Raw genomic sequence first — 21851 nt, forward strand, 5'->3', positions numbered from 1 at the left:
ACATGATATATACGTTTACGATATATACATTTATATGTCAGCAATGTTTGAGGATTCCAATTTCTCTACAACCTCAAGAATACAGCTATTATCTGACTTTTTACTTATAATTATCTTAGTGGATCTGTAATGATACCTCATTGTGGTTTTGACTTGCATTTCTCTAATAACTAATAAAGTGAGCATCTTTTTTATGTGCTTATTGGCCATTTACGGTCTTTTTTGGAAATTGTCTATTCAAATCCTTCATCCATTTCTAGTATCTCATTAATATAGTTAATAAATAACAACTAATTTGTCCTTGAGAGGATATTATTTATTTTTATTTTAAAAATAGACATTACTTTTTAGAGGAGTTTTAGGTTCACAATAAAATTTAGTGGAAGGTACACATATTTCCCATATACCCCCTACCACAACAGTTGCATAATTCCCCCCACTAACACCACCACTGACCAGAGCTGATCAGAGTGGTACGCACATCTGTTACAACTAATGAAACTACACTGACACATCATTATCACTCAAAGTCTATAGTTTACATTAGGAATCACTCATGGTATAGTACAGCCAATGAGTTTGGAGAAATGTATAATGATATATATCCATCATTATAATATCATACATGGTACTTTCATTGCCCTAAATATCCTCTGTGCTCTATCAATTCCTCCTTCCCTGCAGTCCCTGGCAACCACCGATCTTTTTATTGTCTACATATTTTTGTCCTTTCCAGAATATCATATAGTTGGAATCCTATAGTATGTATTCTCAGATTGGCTTCTCTCACTTAGTAAAATGCATTTAAAGGTTCTTCATGTCTTTTCATGAATTGATACATCATTTCTTTTTGGCACTCAATACTATCCCATTGCCTGGATATACCACAGTTTATTTATCCATTCACCAACTGAAGAACATCTCAGTTGCTTCCAAGTTTTGGCAATTGTGAATAAAGCCTCTATAAACATCCTGTGTACAGATTTTTTGTGGACACAAGCTTTCAGCTCCTTTTAGTAAATACCAAGGTATGATTGCTGGATTCTAGCATTGTAAAAGTATATTTAGTTTTGTAAGAAACTGCTGAATTGTTTTCCAAAGTATCTGTACCATTTTGTATTCCCATCAAGAACGAATGAGGGGCTTCCCTGGTGGCGCAGTGGTTGAGAGTCCGCCTGCCGATGCAGGGGGCACGGGTTCATGCCCCGGTCTGGGAAGATCCCACATGCCGCCTGTGCTCCGCAATGGGAGAGGAGAGGCCACAACAGTGAGAGGCCAGCATACCGCCAAAAAAAAAAAAAAAAGAATGAATGAGAATTCCTGTTGTTCCACATCTTTGTTAGCATTTGGTGTTATCAGTATTCTAGATTTTGGCCACTCTAATAGGTGTGTAGTGGTATCTATTTTTTTTAAATTTACATTTCTCTGATGACATACGAAGAGCAATGTTTTATTTTTTTTAACATCTTTCTTGGAGTATAAATGCTTTACAATGGTTTGTTAGTTTCTGCTGTATAACAAAGTGAATCAGCTATACGTTTACATACATCCCCATATCTCCTCCGTCTTGCGTCTCCCTCCCACCCTCCCTATCCCACCCCTCTAGGTGGTCACAAAGCACCGAGCTGATCTCCCTGTGCTATGCGGCTGCTTCCCACTAGCTACCTATTTTACATTTGGTAGTGTATATATGTGCACGCCACTCTCTCACTTTGTCCCAGCTTACCCTTCCCCCTCCCCGTGTCCTCAAGTCCATTCTCTAGTAGGTCTGCATCTTTATTCCCATGACATATTTAAAGTGAGAAAAGGGAAGAACTTACAACCAAGAACTTACAACATCTGCGTCTTTATTCCTGTCCTGACCCTAGGTTCTTCAGGACAGGAATAAAGATGCAGACATAGAGAAAGAACCTAAGAGCAACATTTTATATACTTATTTGCCATCTGTATATTTTTGAAGGTATCTGTTAAGGTTGTTGGCCAATTTTTAATAAGGTTGTTTTCTTATTGTCAAGTTTTAAGAATTTAAGAGTTCTTCATACATTTTGGATAACAGTCTGCAATAGACTGAATTATTTGTGTCCCTCCAAAATTCATACGCTGAAATCCTAACCTCTAATGTGATAGTATTAGGAGGTGGAGCCTTTGGGAGGTAATTAGGTCATGAGAACTTATGAATGGTATTAATGCCTTATAAAAAAATATTCCAGAGAGTTTTCTTGCCCTCTTTCTGCTATGTGAGGGTACAACAACAAGTTGGCAGTCTGCAGTCTGGAAGAGAGCACTCATCATACATCAAATCTGTTCGTGCCTTGAGCTTAGACTTCCCAATCTCTAGAAATGTAAGAAATAAATGTTTATTATTTAAGCCACCTAGTCTGTGTTATTCTGTTCTAGCAGTCTGAACTAAGACACAATCCTTTATCAGATGTGTCTTTTGCAACTATTTTCTTTGAATGTGCCTGCCACAGAGCAAAAATTTTCAATTTTAATAAAGTCCACCCTGTCAATTTTTTTTCATGGAGGTGATACTATTTAATATGGTGGTTTCAATTATAGAGAACAAATCAGTATACCTTTAATATGATGAGAAAGTGGAGAGAAAGTAAAAGATACAGTATGGGACTTGGATGTCACCAGAAATTTACACTGATAAGACTGGGAAGTTTTCAGGATCATGTTGCTGCAAAGCAACTAAGCATCATCCCTGTATCTTTCAAGTAATAAAAACAGAAATATTAATGATGCTTGTTAAGGCAGGTGGATGGGTAGAATTAGCCTGCAGGGTGGGTATAAGTGCACAGGCTATAGAATAATATAGATTAGACAATAGTTCTTGGATTAATAAATAGACCAATTACATTAGGTATACTTTTCCCCCCCTCTCTGTATTTTATCATAGGGATGATGCACCTTGTTAAGCCGTTTCAATTTGTGTTTCAGCAATTAATTAGCAAGCAATTTCCTTTTATGGTCAAACATAGTCAAATGGACTAAGAAATAGCATTCAGAATATAAAAAATTAATAAACAGAAACCTCAATTAGAGTTGGGAAACCAGAATGGGGAGCTGTCACACCCTCTGATGACAGTGGAGCCTAACAAGAAGAAAGACCCTTCCTCTTTCCTAGCAAGGTCTCAGCCAATGAAAAGCCAGGAACTCTTTGTTTACTAGAGCCCTCCGATTTCCTTTTCCTCTTTATAAAAGTGTTCTCCTTCCTTTGCTGTCGTGGGACTTGCACATGGCTCCCCATGGTTGCAGACCCCAAACTGCGATTCTCTGTGATCCTGAATATACCCATTTTTTTGCTGGAAAACATACGACAGTCTATTTGTTTTAGGTCAACAAGAATCAAGCCAGTTTATCTTGGAAGCAGGCATTCTAAACAATTCTGTAATCTAAAATATTGCCTTTATTTTGCATGCCTTAATTTTATATGGTATTTATTTTACATGATAATCTCTGAAATGGCTCATATGACCATGATTAAAATCAATGAATCATGCTTTTCCCTGGCTCTCTGCAGTGCCTATCAGATGGTCAACAATAACCAATCTGTTTCTTTCAGTGCCCAATTACACTCTGATGGAGATTAAGAGTCACACAAAAACCCTCTCTAAAGAAGGGGGAATGGACTTGTTCAAATAGATCCTCTTATTCACCCTTAAGAAAGGACATTGTGTTGAAGCCATAGAGTGATTGCAGAGTGCTAAATAGGCACGTTGGATTCAATCATAGCTGGAACCCTTAGTCTATAACTGTGCAGAAGCTTGCATCAAAAGCCATCATTTATCTAAGAAATAATAATGGGCAATAAGGGGTTAACATTTTCCAGAAGTTTGAATTCTAATTTTTTTGACAAGTAGAGGATTCCTAAAATTTCATTTTATATTTGCACAAGAAAAAAATCCTCATATTTCCCCTTTTTTTCTTTCTTTAAATTTCTTAAGCTTTTTGAGGAATAAAAATTCAGGGACCTAGAAAAATTCAAAGAGGTATAAAAAACAATCAACATGTTCATTTTCCAAATGGTACTTTGATAGCAAAAGTAGATGGATCAAAAATGCAGACCTATCTAGATGGGTCAGCCACTCTCTTTAGGAAAGCATAGCTTAAGAGAGAGATTGTTTTGAGTCAATATTAGGTAAGCGTGTTAATTTTGCAGGTATTAATAGGTGAAACCGATTTCATTAAGCCTCATTTTAGGAACAGAATGTGGTGGAAAGAGGACTGAATAAGGTGGCTTCTTATTGAATCAATCTGTGGGCTCTGCTTATAGTTCCAATGCAACCCATTTTCATTTTATTAAACTTTGGCAGGTGGTCCATTTTCACCTCATTTTTGAAACTAATTGAGTTGTGTTCACTGAATTGGTAAGAAAACATTGTATTAAAATCCAAACATACAAAAATTACTTTATCCTGTTTAAGTATCAATAGATTGTTATAATTATACAAACACTCCTGATATGAGTTTTTGTTTCATAGCTGGGAGTACTTAACCCAATATTAGTGCATCACTTCAATTGGGAAGATTCTTATACTCAATAGTTTGTTTTGACCATTCTCATTCCGATTCTTCTTCCATCCTCTCTACCACATTTCATTTGATTAGGGCTGAATTAACATGATTTATTGCTATTCATGTAGAAATTTTACATCACCTCTGTAGACAGAGCACTTGAGGTTCTGCATATAAAACAGACAACTGTCTTACATGTAAGATTAAAGTAATGAAATATGGATCACAAGTAGTAATAGCTGTATATGTGTGAGTATGTGGATTTATAATTCCAAGAGCATATGTAATTGGATGTATTGCTTGTTCAAGCATTCTGAGGTGTTGGATATAAACCTTTCCAACAATCTATTAGTATTTGATTGCATAATAATGATACTGTCCTATTTCTATTACTCTATTCACTATACTATTTATATTCAATATGTTATTGAAGTGACTTAAGTACAGAGCATACAAAATAGGATATAACCTATGTTATGCAGGTTTTTATCCAGAGAAATCTATATTAACTCTCATTTTCCTGCTTCTCTTATACAACACCCATAATACTAGTCCTTAAATACTGCAATATCTTCAGGTAACTTTTGTATCATGAAAAAAAAGATGAACATATTGAACAGAGTGAATAGCTGGGTAAAATCCTCTCAAAGTTCATAAGCCACAAAGAATGTGCATGTGAGACGAGGTAATTTTCCTTTTTTTTTTTTTTTTTTTTTTTAGTGGTACGCGGGCCTCTCACTGTTGTGGCCTCGCGGAGCACAGGCTCCGGATGCGCAGGCTCAGCGGCCATGGCTCACAGGCCCAGCTGCTCCGCGGCATGTGGGATCCTCCCGGACCGGGGCACGAACCCACGTCCCCTGCATCGGCAGGCGGACTCTCAACCACTGCGCCACCAGGGAAGCCCCTAATTTTCCTTTAACAAGACCCTTAAAATTACCAGAAGACCTACTTTTCACCCTATTTATCAGCTAGTTTGCCAATAATAATAATAACAATAATAATGATCTTGAAATAATCATTTCCAATATGCTCAGCTATATTACAATTATATATTTGAAACTCTCCCTTTAAAAAGTCATTTAAAAACCTTCCCTTATAATCAGGTTTGGGGGTGCAGTTGTTGTCATGTTAATGTTGTTGAGGTATTCCTAAAGTTTGCACCAGAGACAGTTTCTGCAGAAAAAACCTTGCAGTAATGACCCAGTGACACTAATGGAACCACTAACAGCAAAACCTAATGCTTTTCCCTCCCAGGCATTAGACAATCCCAGAGTTTTTTTACTCCACTTCCTAACAGTACTTTTCGGTCATCAATATTAATTGGACAAACACTTTGTTTGCATCATTATAATAGGCACTATTTAACTCTACTATCTTCTATTTTCAACAATACGACAACCTCTCACCACTCCCTTCAACCTCAGTACTGGAGAAGAGAGGGTTTGGGGAGCATGGGGCTTAAGCGCACGCTTTCAGGGGAATCATTCTGAAGTCATTAACATAAAGCCTCTTAAGACGGGAGAGTCAAAATAATGTTATGCTCTTTTAAAAAATCAAGATTTTTCTTTACCTCTCACAAAATGAGAACATGCTCTTTAAAATCACAGTTTATGACAACCTTATGCCAAAATATTATTCATCAAATATTCGTTTCATTTGTTTTAGGTCCATGTCCAAAAAAGGAAATTTTAATCATTTGTTAGAAAATATAATTTGATAATTTTATTCTATATTACATTACAAAGTTAGCTCCAAAACACAACCAAAGACTATGAAAATTAAATAAACTACTAGAAATCCTTCAAGCTTTTCTCAGGGATGAACTGAATAATTTTTTTGCCTATTGTTAAATATGTGAAACATAAGAAAGACATAAAGAATAATAGAGTGAACTTCCATGTCCTTAAAATCAGCTTAAAAATTGAACTTTATCAATAAAATTAAAACCTTCTGAACTGTGTTTCCAAACTACTGTACATCGTCCCCTCAACCCCTCAGGTTACTAGCCACCTATTTAGTAGTTATATTTCCAGTGCTCTTCCTACATGTATAAATATCTCTAAACAATAACAGTACAGTTTACCTGCTTTAATAATATACATGAATAGTATCATCCTTTAAGAATACTTTCGCAATTGCTCACCTTTAAGTTTATGGAAGTCATCTAATGATGTATATTTATATATATATATCAATATGTATATAAATTTTGATAGACAATTAAGTTGATAGACATTTAGAATGTCTCCAGTTTTTGACTTTTAAAATGCTAATGTAGACGTATATGTATTTGTGGGTGATATACATGAAAGTCAATGTAGTTTACAGGAGAATTTCCCAGATTCCACAAATACTGTCTTTTGTCCTCTTTTTAACCTTTACAATACAAGTCTCTGGGTGTCTGGTGTTGATAAATGTGCACAGAATAGCCACATCTAATTCTTACTTCCTCTTAGGATTTTGTCAAAGATCTTCCTTAAATTATTTGACTCTTAGCTATGAGTGTACAAGAATATTTCTTGTATTTCATTCAGAAGTTGTTTTGTATCCAATTTGTACTGGGAAGGTGGTTTGAAATATCTTGTGTGTCACATAGCTGTAAGGGGTCATATGAAGACTGTGGATTATGAGACAACAGCTAGTATGATATCATGTCCTCTTTTATTTTGTTAGCTCCATCTTCATGTCATTTTTTTACCATAGGGTGAAAAGTACATCAAACAATTCTGGTAGAGAGGAGGGAGGACATGAGAGGAATGTGTGCTGTGTGTCCTTTGTGTGTGTACTGCACGTCATAATTGTGGATGACCTTAACATGTATTCCATTGTTAATAGACAGGGGCATGGTATGGTCAATTTAAAAATATGTTTTCACTAACCAGATGCACATTTTCTCATGGAAGGCTTATAAATATCTTATTTCTCTTAGTTAAATAATCCAAAAACAGGCATCTTAGAATTATATATTATTATACATTTATATTGTGGCAAATTTTCTTTGGGTAAAATAGCTAACTTCTTTGGAAAAATAAAAATCTGCAAAATTTCCAGTTCTACTTTGGCATTTTCTAACCATTTGATTTGAGTTACTGAAGAACTTATGAATGAGAAATCTGTATCTTGGTATTTCCCATCTTGTTTCATAAATTTTAGTTCCTTCTGATGTGAGCAACCAAAATCCAAAATCTTTCTGGGTCAAGTAAATTTGAGGAATATTCAAAGTAGTCTGACTTCTCAGGTTCAATAATATGCTTATGTAAACTGCTATATTTTGTAAACGTATTTTACCGAGGAATGTTTGGTTAACAATAGAAAGCTTACAGGACAGGTAGATAGATGACCCTTGGGAAATGCTTATGTATGTGTGTACTTTAAATACAGAAAGTATAGAAATTATGAAAAGCTCTGTATGATATGCCTATTTTAACTAATATGCAGATTTGATATATTAAAATATAGGTTAATATTGCCAGTAGAAAGTTACTGATCATGCTTACTAAGCGAAAGTCTAAAGTGGTATTAGAGAATACATTGAGATGTGCACTGGGAAGGATATGGACACTTGCAGGAAAAATATGAATATCTATTAACTGGATATATTCACATCTTTAATGATTAATTCATTTAATTTATCTTTTTGATTTTCGGTGGGGGGGTACCTTTAAAGAAAAAACTATTTTCTTCCTTTTCAGATTTTTTAAAAATTTATTTGTTCGTTTGAACCAATCTCAGATCTGTTTGGCCAGGGGCTAGTGCAGCTTTCCTAAAAGCCTACTAATGCACTTGAGAAATAGCAGCAGCAGGAAGTAAAGTGTCAGAGACAGTGCCTCTAGGAGATTATTTGTCTCCTAGGAATTGTCTGTTTTATGCCAGCCATGCCAAACATCAACCAGATAACTTAACCACAAAGGGGCCCAGAAGATTCCCTCCACAAAAATTTCTTTCACATGGGCTTGTCCCAGATACTTGAAATGGCATTTCAAAGTGTTGGTGACTAATACTTGAGTGATTAGTGGTTCTGTAGAGATTTAAGCTTTTAAAATATTCACACGTATTTCATTTATTTAATCATTGCAATAGAACTATAAAGGTACTTAATAGTCCCATCATATAGATGAGGAAATGAGGCTCAGAGAAAAAATGTGGAACTACTCTAACACAGTCTAGCAAAGATTAGTATATGCCTTATTACCCTATTTTTCCCTGAATTCTGGATGGTTTCTATAAGGTGTTTATTTCCAAATTTTATAGCTCATATACTCATAAAAATGTTTTAAAAGCACACAGGCACCACCAAAACTTATATATTGCTTATTTATAAATCATAAAATATACTACTATACTGTAATAGGGTTTACAAATTAAAAAAGAAAACACTGTCAAAATTAAGAAAGGGAGAGATAACAAGTATAATAGGAACAGAAAATTAATATTTTTCTCCAAACTCCAGTGGATCATCTTATGTATTCCTGAACTGTACTCCAGTCACTTTTGAGAACACTGCTTTGAAAAGACATGTGTACTTGATTTTTTGTGTGTTTGATTTGATTTAACCATCATAAAACTAAATTTTTGAGAATTCTCTACTAGAAGTAAGTGTTTTCAGGAGGATTCATCCCTTAGTGAAAATTGGCATTATTGTATAGAATGAATTCTAGTGTCCAGTGGCCTGATTTCAAAATCTTGCTCTGACTTGCCATATGGCCCTGAGAAAATTATTTATCCTCTTTACTCAGTGCCTATAAATTGCGATAAAATTAATATCTACATCATGGAGTTACTAGTTATTGTGAGGATTAAATTAGCTAATATATTATGCAAAGTGCTTAAAGCAAGCTTGGCACATAGTAAGTGCTGCAAATGCATGGGTTAATATTATCACAGCATTATTACATAACTCTGCGACAGTAGGAAAAAGGAGATTGTTTACAAATAATTAAAAGATACCTATTACACACAAAGGACAACACAGGAACTAAGTGTATACAAAGAGAAAAAGAAAGTTCCTTGACGTTAAAATAATTTGTAATCGAGTAGAGGGCCATGAGATCACTGGGGATGTTTCCATTAATTAGAGGTTAGTTTTTAGTGCTTAATTATAATAAAGAAAGATAATTGTGTGGAGAGAGTTTATAAAAATATTTCTAGGAAAAACTACTGACACAGCAATATTGACCATATTAATATAGTAACAATAACGATACATTTCCTGACGCTCTATAGTCAAAAGCCCCAACTACAGTGCTACGGATTTAGACGGATTAGAAAAACCCTATTAGAAGGATAATGTATAACATTCAAGAACAAATTATAGGGAATAGTACAAAAGAGGCTGCTGAGATAATGATATTCCACATAATAAATTAACAAAGGTTTGCCTTCATCAAAAGATCATATTCTTGCCCAGAAATTCTTCAAACAGAAAAATCTGCTACCTTAATCATGCAAAGTAGAATAAATAAAATTCATGGTAATCCTAACTGGGAATAAAGACAGCAAATAAATAATGTGCTAGTTTTATTATTTATTTATTTAACATCTTTATTGGAGTATAATTGATTTAAAATGGTATGTTGGTTTCCGCTTTATATAGAGTGAATCAGCTATACATATACATATATCCACATATCCCCTCCCTCTTGCCTCTCCCTCCCACCCTCCCTATCCCACACCTCTAGGTGGTCACAAAGCACCAAGCTGAACTCCCTGTGCTATGCGGCTGCTTCCCACTAGCAATCTATTTTACATTTGGTAGTGTATATATGTCCATGCCACTCTCTCACTTGGTCCCAGTTTACCCTTCCCCCTCCCCGTGTCCTCAAGTCCATTCTCTACGTCTTTATTCCTGTCCTTCTCCTAGGTTTTTCAGAACCATTTTTGTTCTTTTTTTAGATTCCATATATATGTGTTAGCGTACAGTTTTTGTTTTTCTCTTTCTGACTTACTTCACGCTGTATGACAGTCTCTAAGTCCATCCACGTCTCTACAAATGACCCATCTTCATTCCTTTTTATGGCTGAGTAATATTCCATTGTATATATGTGCCACATCTTCTTTATCCATTCATCTGTCAAATGGACACTTAGGTTGCTTCCATGTCCTGGCTATTGTAAATAGAGCTGCAATGAACACTGTGGTACGTGACTCTTTTTGAATTATGGTTTTCTCAGGGTATATGCCCAGTAGTGGGATTGCTGGGTGGTATGATAGTTCTAGTTTTAATTTTTAAAGGAAACTCCATACTATTCTCCATAGTGGCTGTATCAATTTACATTCCCACCAACAGTGCAAGAGTGTTCCCTTTTCTCCACACGCTCTCCAGCATTTATTGTTTGTAGATTTTTTGATGATAGCCATTCTAACTGGTGTGAGGTGATACCTCATTGTAGTTTTGATGTGCATTTTTCTAATGATTAGTGATGTTGAGCATCCTTTCATGTGTTTGTTGGCAATCTGTATATCTTCTTTGGAGAAATGTCTATTTAGGTCTTCTGCCAATTTTTGGATTGGGTTGCTTGTTTTTTTGATATTGAGCTGCTTGTATATTTTGGAGATTAATCCTTTGTCAGTTGCATCATTTGCTAATATTTTCTCCCATACTGAGAGTTGTCTTTTCATCTTGTTTATGGTTTCCTTTGCTGTGCAAAAGCTTTTAAGTTTCATTAGGTCCCATTTGTTTATTTTTGTTTTTATTTCCATTTCTCTAGGAGGTGGGTAAAAAAGGATCTTGACTCTATGTCATAGAGTGCTCCTGACTATGGTTTCCTCTAAGAGTTTTATAGTGTCTGGCCTTACATATATGTCTTTAATCCATTTTGAGCTTATTTTTGTGTATGGTGTTAGGGAGTGTTCTAATTTCATTCTTTTACATGTAGCTGTCCAGTTTTCCCAGCACCACTTGTTGAAGAGGCTGTCTTTTCTACATTGTATATTCATGCCTCCTTTATCAAAGATAAGGTGACCATGTGTGTGTGGGTTTATCTCTGGACTTTTTACCCTGTTCCATTGATCTATATTTCTGTTTTTGTGCCAGTACCATACTGTCTTGGTTAATGGAGCTTTGTAGTATAGTCTGAAGTCAGGGAGCCTGATTCCTCCAGCTCTGTTTTCTTTCTCAAGATTGCTTTGGCTATTCGGGGTCTTTTGTGTTTCCATAGAAATTGTGAAAATTTTTGTTCTAGTTCTGTGAAAAATGCCATTGGTAGTTTGATAGGGATTGCATGGAATCTGTAGATTGCTTTGGGTAGTAGAGTCATTTTCACAATGTTGATTCTTCCAATCCAAGAACATGGTATACCTCTCCATCTGTTTGTATCATCTTTAATTTCTTTCATGAGTGTCTTATACTTTTCTGCATACAGGTCTCTTGTCTCCTTAGGTAGGTTTATTCCTAGGTATTTTATTCTTTTTGTTGCAATGGTAAATGGGAGTGTTTCCTTAATTTCTCTTTCTCATCATTAGTGTATAGGAATGCAAGAGATTTCTGTGCATTAATTTTGTATCCTGCTACTTTACCGAATTCATTGATTAGCTCTACTAGTTTTCTGGTAGCATCTTTAGGATTCTCTATGTATAGTATCATGTCATCTGCAAAGAGTGACAGCTTTACTTCTTTTCTGATTTGGATTCCTGTTATTTCTTTTTCTTCTCTGATTGCTGTGGCTAAAACTTCCAAAACTATGTTGAAAGATAGTAGTGAGAGTGGACAACCTTGTCTTGTTCCTGATCTTACTGCAAATGATTTCAGTTTTTAACCACTGAGAATGATGTTGGCTGTGAGTTTGTCATATATGGCCCTTATTATGTTGAGGTAAGTTCCCTCTATGCCTACACTCTGGAGGGTTTTTATCATAAGTAGTGGGTGTTGAATTTTGTCGAAAGCTTTTTCTGCATCTATTGAGATGATCATATGGTTTCTCCTTCAGCTTGTCAATATGGTGTATCACATGGATTTATTTGCATACATTGAAGAATCCTTGCATTCCTGGAATAAACCCCACTTGATCGTGGTGTATGATCCTTTTAATGTGTTGTTGGATTCTGTTTGATAGTATTTTGTTAAGGATTTTTGCATCCATGTTCATCAGTGATACTGGCCTGTAGATTTCTTTCTTTGTGACATCTTTGTCTGGTTTTGGTATCAGGGTGATGGTGGCCTTGTCGAATGAGTTTGGGAGTGTTCCTCTCTCTGCTATATTTTGGAAGAGTTTGAGAAGGGTAGGTGTTACCTCTTCTCTAAATGTTTGATAGAATTTGCCAGTAAAACCATATGGTCCTGGGCTTTTGTTTGTTGGAAGATTTTTAATCACAGTATCAACTTTAGTGCTTGTAATTGGTCTGTTTATATTTTCTATTTCTTCCTGGTTTAGTCTCTGAAGGTTGTGCTTTTCTAAGAATTTGTGCATTTCTTCCACGTTGTCCATTTTATTGGCATAGAGTTGCCTGTAGTAATCTCTCATGATCCTTTGTGTATCTGCAGTGTCAGTTGTTACTTCTCCTTTTTCATTTCTAATTCTATTGATTTGAGTCTTCTTCCTTTTTCTCCTGATGAGTCTGGCTAATGTACATGAATTTTGTTTATCTTCTCATAGAACCAGCTTTTAGTTTTATTGATCTTTGCTATCATTTCCTTCATTTCTTTTTCATCTATTTCTGATCTGATCTTTATGATTTCTTTCCTTCTGCTAACATTGGGGGTTTTTTTGTTCTTCTTTCTCTAATTGCTTTAGGTGTAAGGTTAGGTTGTTTATTTGAGATGTTTCTTGTTTCTTGAGGTAGGATTGTATTGATGTAAACTTCCCTCTTACAACTGCTTTTGCTGCTTCCCATAAGTTTTAGGTCACTGTGTTTTCATTGGCATTTGTTTCTAGGTATTTTTTGATTTCCTCTTGGATTTCTTCAGTGATCTCTTGGTTATTTAGTAGTGTATTGTTTGGCCTCCACGTGTTTGTATTTTTTACAGATTTTTTTTCCTGTAATTGAAATCTAGTCTCATAGCATTGTTGTCGGAAAAGATACTTGATACGATTTCAATTTTCTTAAATTTACCAAGGCTTGATTTGTGATGCAAGATATGATCTATTTGGGAGAATGTTCCATAAGGACTTGAGAAGAATGTGTATTCTGTTGTTTTTGGATGGAATGTCCTATAAATATCAGTTAAATCCATCTTGTTTAATGTATCATTTAAAGTTTGTGTTTCTTTGTTTATTTTCATTTTGGATGATCTGTCCATTGGTGAAAGTGGGGTGTTAAAGTCCCCTACTATTATTGTGTTACTGTCAATTTCCCTTTTTATGGCTGTTAGTATTTGTGTTATGTATTGAGGTGCTCCTATGTTGGGTGCATAAATATTTATAATTGTTATATCTTTGTGGATTGACCCCTTGATCATTATCTAGTGTCTGTTTTTGTCTCTTGTAATAGTCTTTATTTTAAAGTCTTTTTTGTCTGATATGAGAATTGCTGCTCCAGCTTCCTTTTGATGTCCATTTGCATGGAATATCTTTTTCCATCCTCTCACTTTCAGTCGTATGTGTCCCTAGGTCTGAAGCGGGTCTCTTGTAGACAGCATATATCTGGATCTTGTTACTGTATCCATTCAGCCAGTCTATGTCTTTTGCTTGGAGCATTTGATCCATTTACATTTAAGGTAGTTATTGGTATGTATGTTCCTATTACCATTTTCTTAATTGTTTTGGATTTGTTATTGTAGGTCTTTTCCTTCTCTTGTGTTTCCTGCCGAGAGAAGTTCCTTTAGCATTTGTTGTAAAGCTAGTTTAGTGGTGCTGAATCCTCTTAGCTTTTGCTTGTCTGTGAAGGTTTTAATTTCTCTGTTGACTCTGAATGAGATCCTTCCTGTGTAGAGAAATCTTGGTTGTAGGTTTTTCCCTTTCATCACTTTAAATATGTCCTGTCACTCCCTTCTAGCTTGAGGAGTTTCTGCTGAAAGATCAGCTGTTAACCTTGTGGGGATTCCCTTGTATGTTATTTGTTATTTTTCCCTTGCTGTTTTTAATAATATTTTCTGTGTATTTAATTTTTGATAGTTTGATTAATATGTGTCTTAGCATGTTTCTCCTTGGATTTATCCTGTATGGGACTCCCTGTGCTTCCTGGACTTGACTATTTCTTTTCCCATATTAGAGAAGTTTTCAACTATAATCTCTTCAAATATTTTCTCAGACCCTTCCTTTTTCTCTTCTTCTTTTGAGACCCCTATAATTTGAATGTTCGTGTGTTTAATGTTGTCCCAGAGGTCTCTGAGACTGCCCTCAATTCTTTTCATTCTTTTTTCTTTATTCTACTCTGCGGTAGCTATTTCCACTATTTTATCTTCCAGGTCACTTATACGTTCTTCTGCCTTAGTTATGCTGCTATTGATTCCTTCTAGAGAATTTTTAATTTCATTTATTGTGTTGTTAATCATTGTTTGTTTCCTCTTTAGTTCTTCCAAGTCCTTGTTAAACATTTCTTTTATTTTCTCCATTCTATTTCCAAGATTTTGGATCATCTTTACTATCATTACCCTGACTTCTTTTTCAGGTAGACTGCCTATTTCCTCTTCATTTGTTTGGTCTGGTGGGTTTCTACCTTGCTCCTTCATCTGCTGCATATTTCTCTGTCTTCTCGTTTTGCTTAACTTACTGTGCTTGTGGTCTCTTTTTCGCAGGCTCATAGTTCCCATTGTTTTTGGTGTCTGCCCCCAGTGGGTGAGGTTGGTTCAATGGTTTGTGTAGGCTTCCTGGTGGAGGGGACTGGTGTTGTGTTCTGGTGGGTGGCATCTCCTGTGGAGGCAGGGGGTGGCTGTGGCTCACTGTGGGGACAAGTTCACTGTTTTTTTATAATGTCTTTGTTGGATATTATAATTTCATTGATCACTGAAGCAATCTTTAAATGTTTTAATATCCAATTAAAGATAGTAGAGTGCACATTTACTTTAGTTTGGCACTCTTTTATGTATAAAATTCCTTAGTTTATGGCTGCAATGTTTGTGCGTTAATTTTGAAAGATTTGTATTAGCATCATGTCCAGTATAGCAATCTCTCTGAAAATTTTTAGATTTTATAACATAGAAGTTATAAAAATACCCTGTATTTAATTTATTATATTCTACCATTAGTACAGTATATACTATTGTAGGAAAAGTACACCCACTACATAAACATTATTTAATATAAAATTCTATTTAACTTAAGTGCATTCTATTTCAATATAGTAGTATAATTTCATTAAATAAAGTAGTCCACTAACATTTTATATTTTGAGCTTCATGAAATAATGCATTTTTCTATCATGTAGTATATTGTTTTCTGTGTAAGTATTGTATTAAAACTTATAACTTCTAGGATTGGGGGTTCTTATACAGTAGGCAGATGCATAGATCACTTGAAATTCACACTTTGCCATAGAAAATCACATCATTGCCTTATTATTATTGAATATGTAAGTCAATAATAAAATGTGATTTTGTTGCCCAGATGTGTACATATATTATAAATCTAGTACTTAATACCATGATGTGGAAAAATAATACCAATGGAAAGGGTATTTTTCCTAAAATTTGGAAATTCTTAGGTTTCTTTATATCATTAGATCTGTCTTTAACATTTGAACATCCATTGGTCAGCCATCCATTCTATATAAATCAAAATAACAGAAATATGTAGCACCAGAAAGTGATGGGTAAACATTATTTTCTAGTATTGTGTATGTATGAGTGCATTGTCTTACATTTAATTTTTTACTCAAAGTAATACATATATGATTAACAATCAAGTAATAAAGAAAAGCTTATAATAAAAACAAAAGTTGCTGTCTTCATCTTTATCCCCCCAGTTTTGCTCCCCAAAGGCACATATTATTATGTCTCTAAGCTGTTCTTCCATTAGTTTCCTTACCATCTCTTGGTAATGAGTATTTATTTTAAATAACGCCCAGAAAGCATTTGGTAGCTTTTAAGTCTTGGAGAATGCTAGCATTAAAATATACATAAGCTTTTCAGTAACAAGATTCTGGCACAAATTATTAATATTTTCTTTATTTCTGGAAGCAATGAAGAAAAGCAATATTAACTAGTAGTATAACAGTTGAACATAAATCTCCAAAATATCGGTTTTTATAATTAAAAATAATTGTATGTGATGCTGTTAACTAAGTTCTGCAGTGTAATTAAACATATTTAACATATAACTCTATAAGTAATTTGCATAAATTATTCTGCTTAACAATTTTAGTGTACACCAGAGGATACTGTGATTTTTATCAATGCAGTCTATTAACTGAATGGATAGTGATACGGTTTTAAAAGTTGAGACATAATTATAAGCCCCTTAGAATCTCCAAATGAAGAGTATTATAGGCTATTGGAATAACTTGCTAAAATTACAGGGAAAATTGCATATGCTGTTTTGAAGTTGAAATTGAACCTCTATACCTAATCATTTGACAAATACTAACCATTCATTCATATTTTCTCAATGTTCCTTTCCAGATCTATTAGTTCATATGCTAGGCTTTTATTCAGAGATATATATAGTATTATGCATATAGTTGTATATAATTATAGTCAAAATTTATCCTAACTGAAAACATGGATAAATATTCAATTTTGTGAGATGCATGATGGTACAATAAACTAAAGGCCAAAACTTGAGTTCTGATTCTTGATTTGGTTCCTAAGAGGCCAGTGACTCAGAGCAAGTCCTAGCATCAAAAATGGCTTCAGGGCTTCCCTGGTGGCACAGCGGTTAAGAATCCGCCTGCCAACTCAGGGGACACGGGTTCAAGCCCTGGTCCGGGAAGATCCCACATGCCGCAGAGCAGCTAAGCCCGTGCACCACAACTACTGAAGCCCGTGTGCATAGAGCCCGTCCTCCACAACAAGACAAGCCACCGCAATGAGAAGCCCGTGCACCGCAACGAAGAGTAGCCCCTGCTCGCCACAGCTAGAGAAAGCCTGCGCACAGCAACGAAGACCCAATGCAGCCAAAAATAAAATAAATAAATTTTTAAAAAAATGTCTTCAGTTTCCTCACCTATAAAATGCAATAGACTTGGACTCATAAAAATCCAAAGAAGTCTCTTCAAGTACTTCACATAATCAGTCACAATTACTCTCAGTTTTGTAATTCTAAGATTTATTTTACTAAATAAGAAAATAACATCATATCATTGTGTACCATACTATAAGCATTTGATTATCTAGAAAGGAGAATTTTATGCACATAGCACCTCATGTTTTCTTTGGCTTCCTCTATCACTCTTCTTCCCTTCCCCCTGCAAAGACAAAGCATGATTTGGGTAGGATATAAAATTGCCAGAGTATAACTATGGGGAAAGCACCACCATCTCCCTTGTCTCAACCATGCCAAGAAAAGAGTGTAGACCAGAAGTTTTCAAGCATTTTGGTTTTAGGACACCTTTCCACTCTTCAAAATTATTGAAGGCCCCCCAAAGCTTTTATTTACATAGTGTTTATCTAGTGATTTTACTGTACCATAAATTTAAATGAAGATCATTGGAAATATTTATTTTTATTAACTCATTAAAATACTCTCATAAATGCTAATATATAAACATATTTTTCATTGAAAAATTATTTTCTAAGACAAAAAAAAGGGAGAAGAGAGGCATGATTTTCCATTTCTCTATAATGTCTGCCTTAATGGTAGATAGGTGGATTCTCCTCTCTGCTTTCAATCTATTGTGAAATCTCATGTCATGTAGCCTCTTGAAAACTTCACTGTACACTCATAAAAGAAGGAGGGTGAAAAAGACAAGAATTCCCTAATGTTACAAAAAATAGTTTGAGCTCTCAGCTCCCCTGAAAGGGTTTCATGCCCAAGCCACACTTTTGAGAAATACTGGTGTAGGGAAAGGCATGGGGGTGAGATGCAAAATGCTGGGCTTTGAGTAGCAGAGTGCCCAGGTGGGAGGGGGGAGGAGAGGTGGAGGCTCTTTGGCCAAGACCTGTCCATGATGAATTTGTATACAGTTGTGTATACAACACACCTGGTTTATATTATTCTTCAAGTTCTTGTTTTTAAGCAAAGGCTACTTCAGTAATAAACATTCCAAATGTGTGAATAATTAGCAAGAAATGTGAATTAATTTATAGAAATACTATTTCCACTTGTACAAGAAGAAAAAACAATCCTTTGACTAGAATCACTATGTGATCAATTAGGTGGCTGTACCAGTTTTGTGAGGCTTTAAATATTATACTATTTAATAGGAAAAAGTCAGTGCTTGGAGAGATTTCACTAAAATACATGAAAAGATTAGAAAAGAAACCAAGGTAAGCAAGGATTAACTTCCTGCTCATTTACCAACAAACTTTACTAAGAGAGGAGCTGAGATTAAAGACTAAAAGCTTGGAGACATGAGCATGACTCAAAGCAAATTAGACGGGCACGCATACTTTCTCCGTGCAGAGCACAAAAAAACCAATTATCTGTGTTTGTGCAAAATGCAGGAAGCAAAAGATTCAAAAATCATTATCTTCTTGTCTAGGTTTTCAGAGCAGGAGAGAATCTGTAGAAGTCAGTCTTCCCTATCAACATCTAGTCAGTATATACCACACCTTAACTAATGGAGATATTTCAAAATCCACTGATGATTGTTTTTTTTCTTTTAAATTGAGGTATGATTGACATGTAACATTATATTAGTTTCAGGTGTACAACATAATGATTTGACATTCGTATGCACTGTGAAATAATCATCACAATAAATCTAGTTACCATCTGTCACTGTATGTAAAGTAGTTATAATTTTCTTAAACTTTTTCTTATGATGCGGACTTTTAAGATTCACTCTCTCAGCAACTTTCAAACATGCAATACAGTATTGTTAACTATAGTCACCATACGGTACATTACATCCCCATGACTTATTTTATTTTGGAAGTTTGTACCTTTGAACTCCCTTCACCCATTTTGCCCACTCTTCACTCCCTCACTGGTGGCTGGTTTTACCACAGACTTTTTAACATATCCCAAAACTTGAACTAGTTCCTTAAAACTCATTCAGAAAAGAGAAAGGTGCCACTAATAATTTTTCACTAACAACAACAGCAGTAAAGGGTCTCTCATACTTACATAGTGCATATCAAATGCCAGGCACGGTCCTGAGTACTTTGTCTATATTAATCCCATTGATCCTCATAACAATACCCTGATGTAGACACTATGAGTTCTTCTATTTTTCAAATAAGAAAACCAAGGAATAGAGGAACAGAAAGGCGGAGTGTTTTGTCTTAAGTTGGGGAGCCAGGATTTGAACCTAGGCAGTCTGGCCACAGAATGTGAATAAGAACTAAGCAGTGACTGAATCTGAGCAATGCTATACAACAACTGAATGTGTAAAAGGTTATCAGGGAAAATTCCACATGCTGAGAGAAGCCTACTTGTTTAAATTCTTGCCCATAAGAATCTTCTCTAGCTCTCTTGGAACGCATTCAAATATTAACACCTTGAGTATAAAGAATTTTGCCTATTTTGTTCATCACTGTAACTTTAGAATCCAGAACAGCGACTAGCACAGAATAAGTTCTTAATAAATCTTTGTAAAATAAAAAGTGTAAAATTTATGCTTAAAAGTAGGTTTATTTCAGAAATTCAATGAAGTGGAGCTGGAGGGAGGGTAGTTTGTTTTGTTTTTACTCTCAAATAAAAACTCTCAAAAAAAATAAAAATAAGGTTGTTTGTTTTGTTTTTACTCTATCTATTGTCAATCTATTACTGATTTCCAGGTGTCCTTACTCAATTACTCTTGAATTTTAGTATTTTAAAATCACTTGGGAATCTTGTTAAAATGCAGACTGTGATTCAGAAGGTCTGGATGAGGCCTGAGATTCTGAATTTCTAACAGGCTCCCAGGTGAGGTCACAGCTATTGGTCTAAGAACTACTCTTTGAGTATCAAGGTCCTTATAGGCATCTGATAGGTGTGACTTCCAAATTTTAGAAATTAAAGTGACTTAAAAGTCATAACAAGTAACAGAGATTTTAAACATTATGTGCACCATGATTCTGTTTTTTCACATACTCCTTTTCTCATTTACACTGTTGCCATTCTTTTAGGACAGAACGAAAAGTGACATTTCTCACTGCTACTGGAATGATTGTCACATAGGATGTTAAATTCTTCAGGTTTTACTGGAGACATACTGCTACACTTTGTTTGGATATCTCCAACTGCCAGTGTTTTTGCTATGACCTTCCCTATGGATTAAACACAAATAAACACACATACTTAACAATTTGAAAAGGCAAGCTATCATACAGTTAAGATTAGAATGGAAAAATACAGAAACATCTGCATCATTTTTTGGATTCATTCATCATTCCAGGATTAAATAGATAACAATTATCCAAATAAACGAAAAAAGTAATGCTGTATATTTTTGCAAAGAAAAGGTCAGGTGTGGTTCCCTTCCTTTCATTCATGTAAACAGAGGTCACAGAAAACTGTTAAAGTAATTAGTATTTATTTAGCAAATACTCTTATTGCATTTAATCTGTCACAGAGAATGTTCTGTGACATAAATATCAACTTAATATGCATAACATCCCAACAAATAAGTACTATTATTATCTCAGTGTTTTATAGGTGATAAAACCAAAGTAAAGGGAACGAGGTCCAGTGGTTAAGATGCCACGCTTTCACTGCCATGGACGTGGGTTCAATCCCTGGTTGGGGAACTAAGATCCCGCAAACAGTGCAGCCAAAAATAAATACATACATATATAAATAAAAGCACCGTAAAGTGAAGTTAAAGACATCACCCAAGGTCTCATATCTATTTGCTATGATTCAAAACCAGGCAGTCTCGTCTCAGAATTTTGTCTAAGGAAAAAATATATTTGAGATTTCCAAAGACTCTGCAATATTATATTCAACTATATTTTCGATTAACCTCAAGAATCAGACTCCTTCCAGCAACTTAGAGTGTCACAAACAAAACAGGAGCAAAAAAATACTCAAGATATAAAATGATTGGCTTCAGGAGCGCCAAGGGAAGTGGGGCATGGTGGGAGCTAAAGGAGGGCTGGCTTTCTTCTCTAACGTAGTGTCTGTGGTTCACAGTACTTTGCACTGAGCATACTCTGCTACGATGAAACAATCTACTAACTCTATTGCCTGATACTATCTTTATTTTTTTGTAGCTCCCTGGAATTTCAGAAATATATTTCCAGTTGTCCATTAGACATCTCCATCCACCTTTGTACAATGGTAATGCAAAGCAAACGTCAAAATCTTGCACAAAATTGTTCCTTCCCCTGAAGTTCTCTGTTGGATAATGATATTACCATCTGCTCATTAATA

This window comes from Lagenorhynchus albirostris, chromosome 7 (genome assembly GCF_949774975.1).
Source record: "Lagenorhynchus albirostris chromosome 7, mLagAlb1.1, whole genome shotgun sequence".
Taxonomy (NCBI): domain Eukaryota; kingdom Metazoa; phylum Chordata; class Mammalia; order Artiodactyla; family Delphinidae; genus Lagenorhynchus; species Lagenorhynchus albirostris.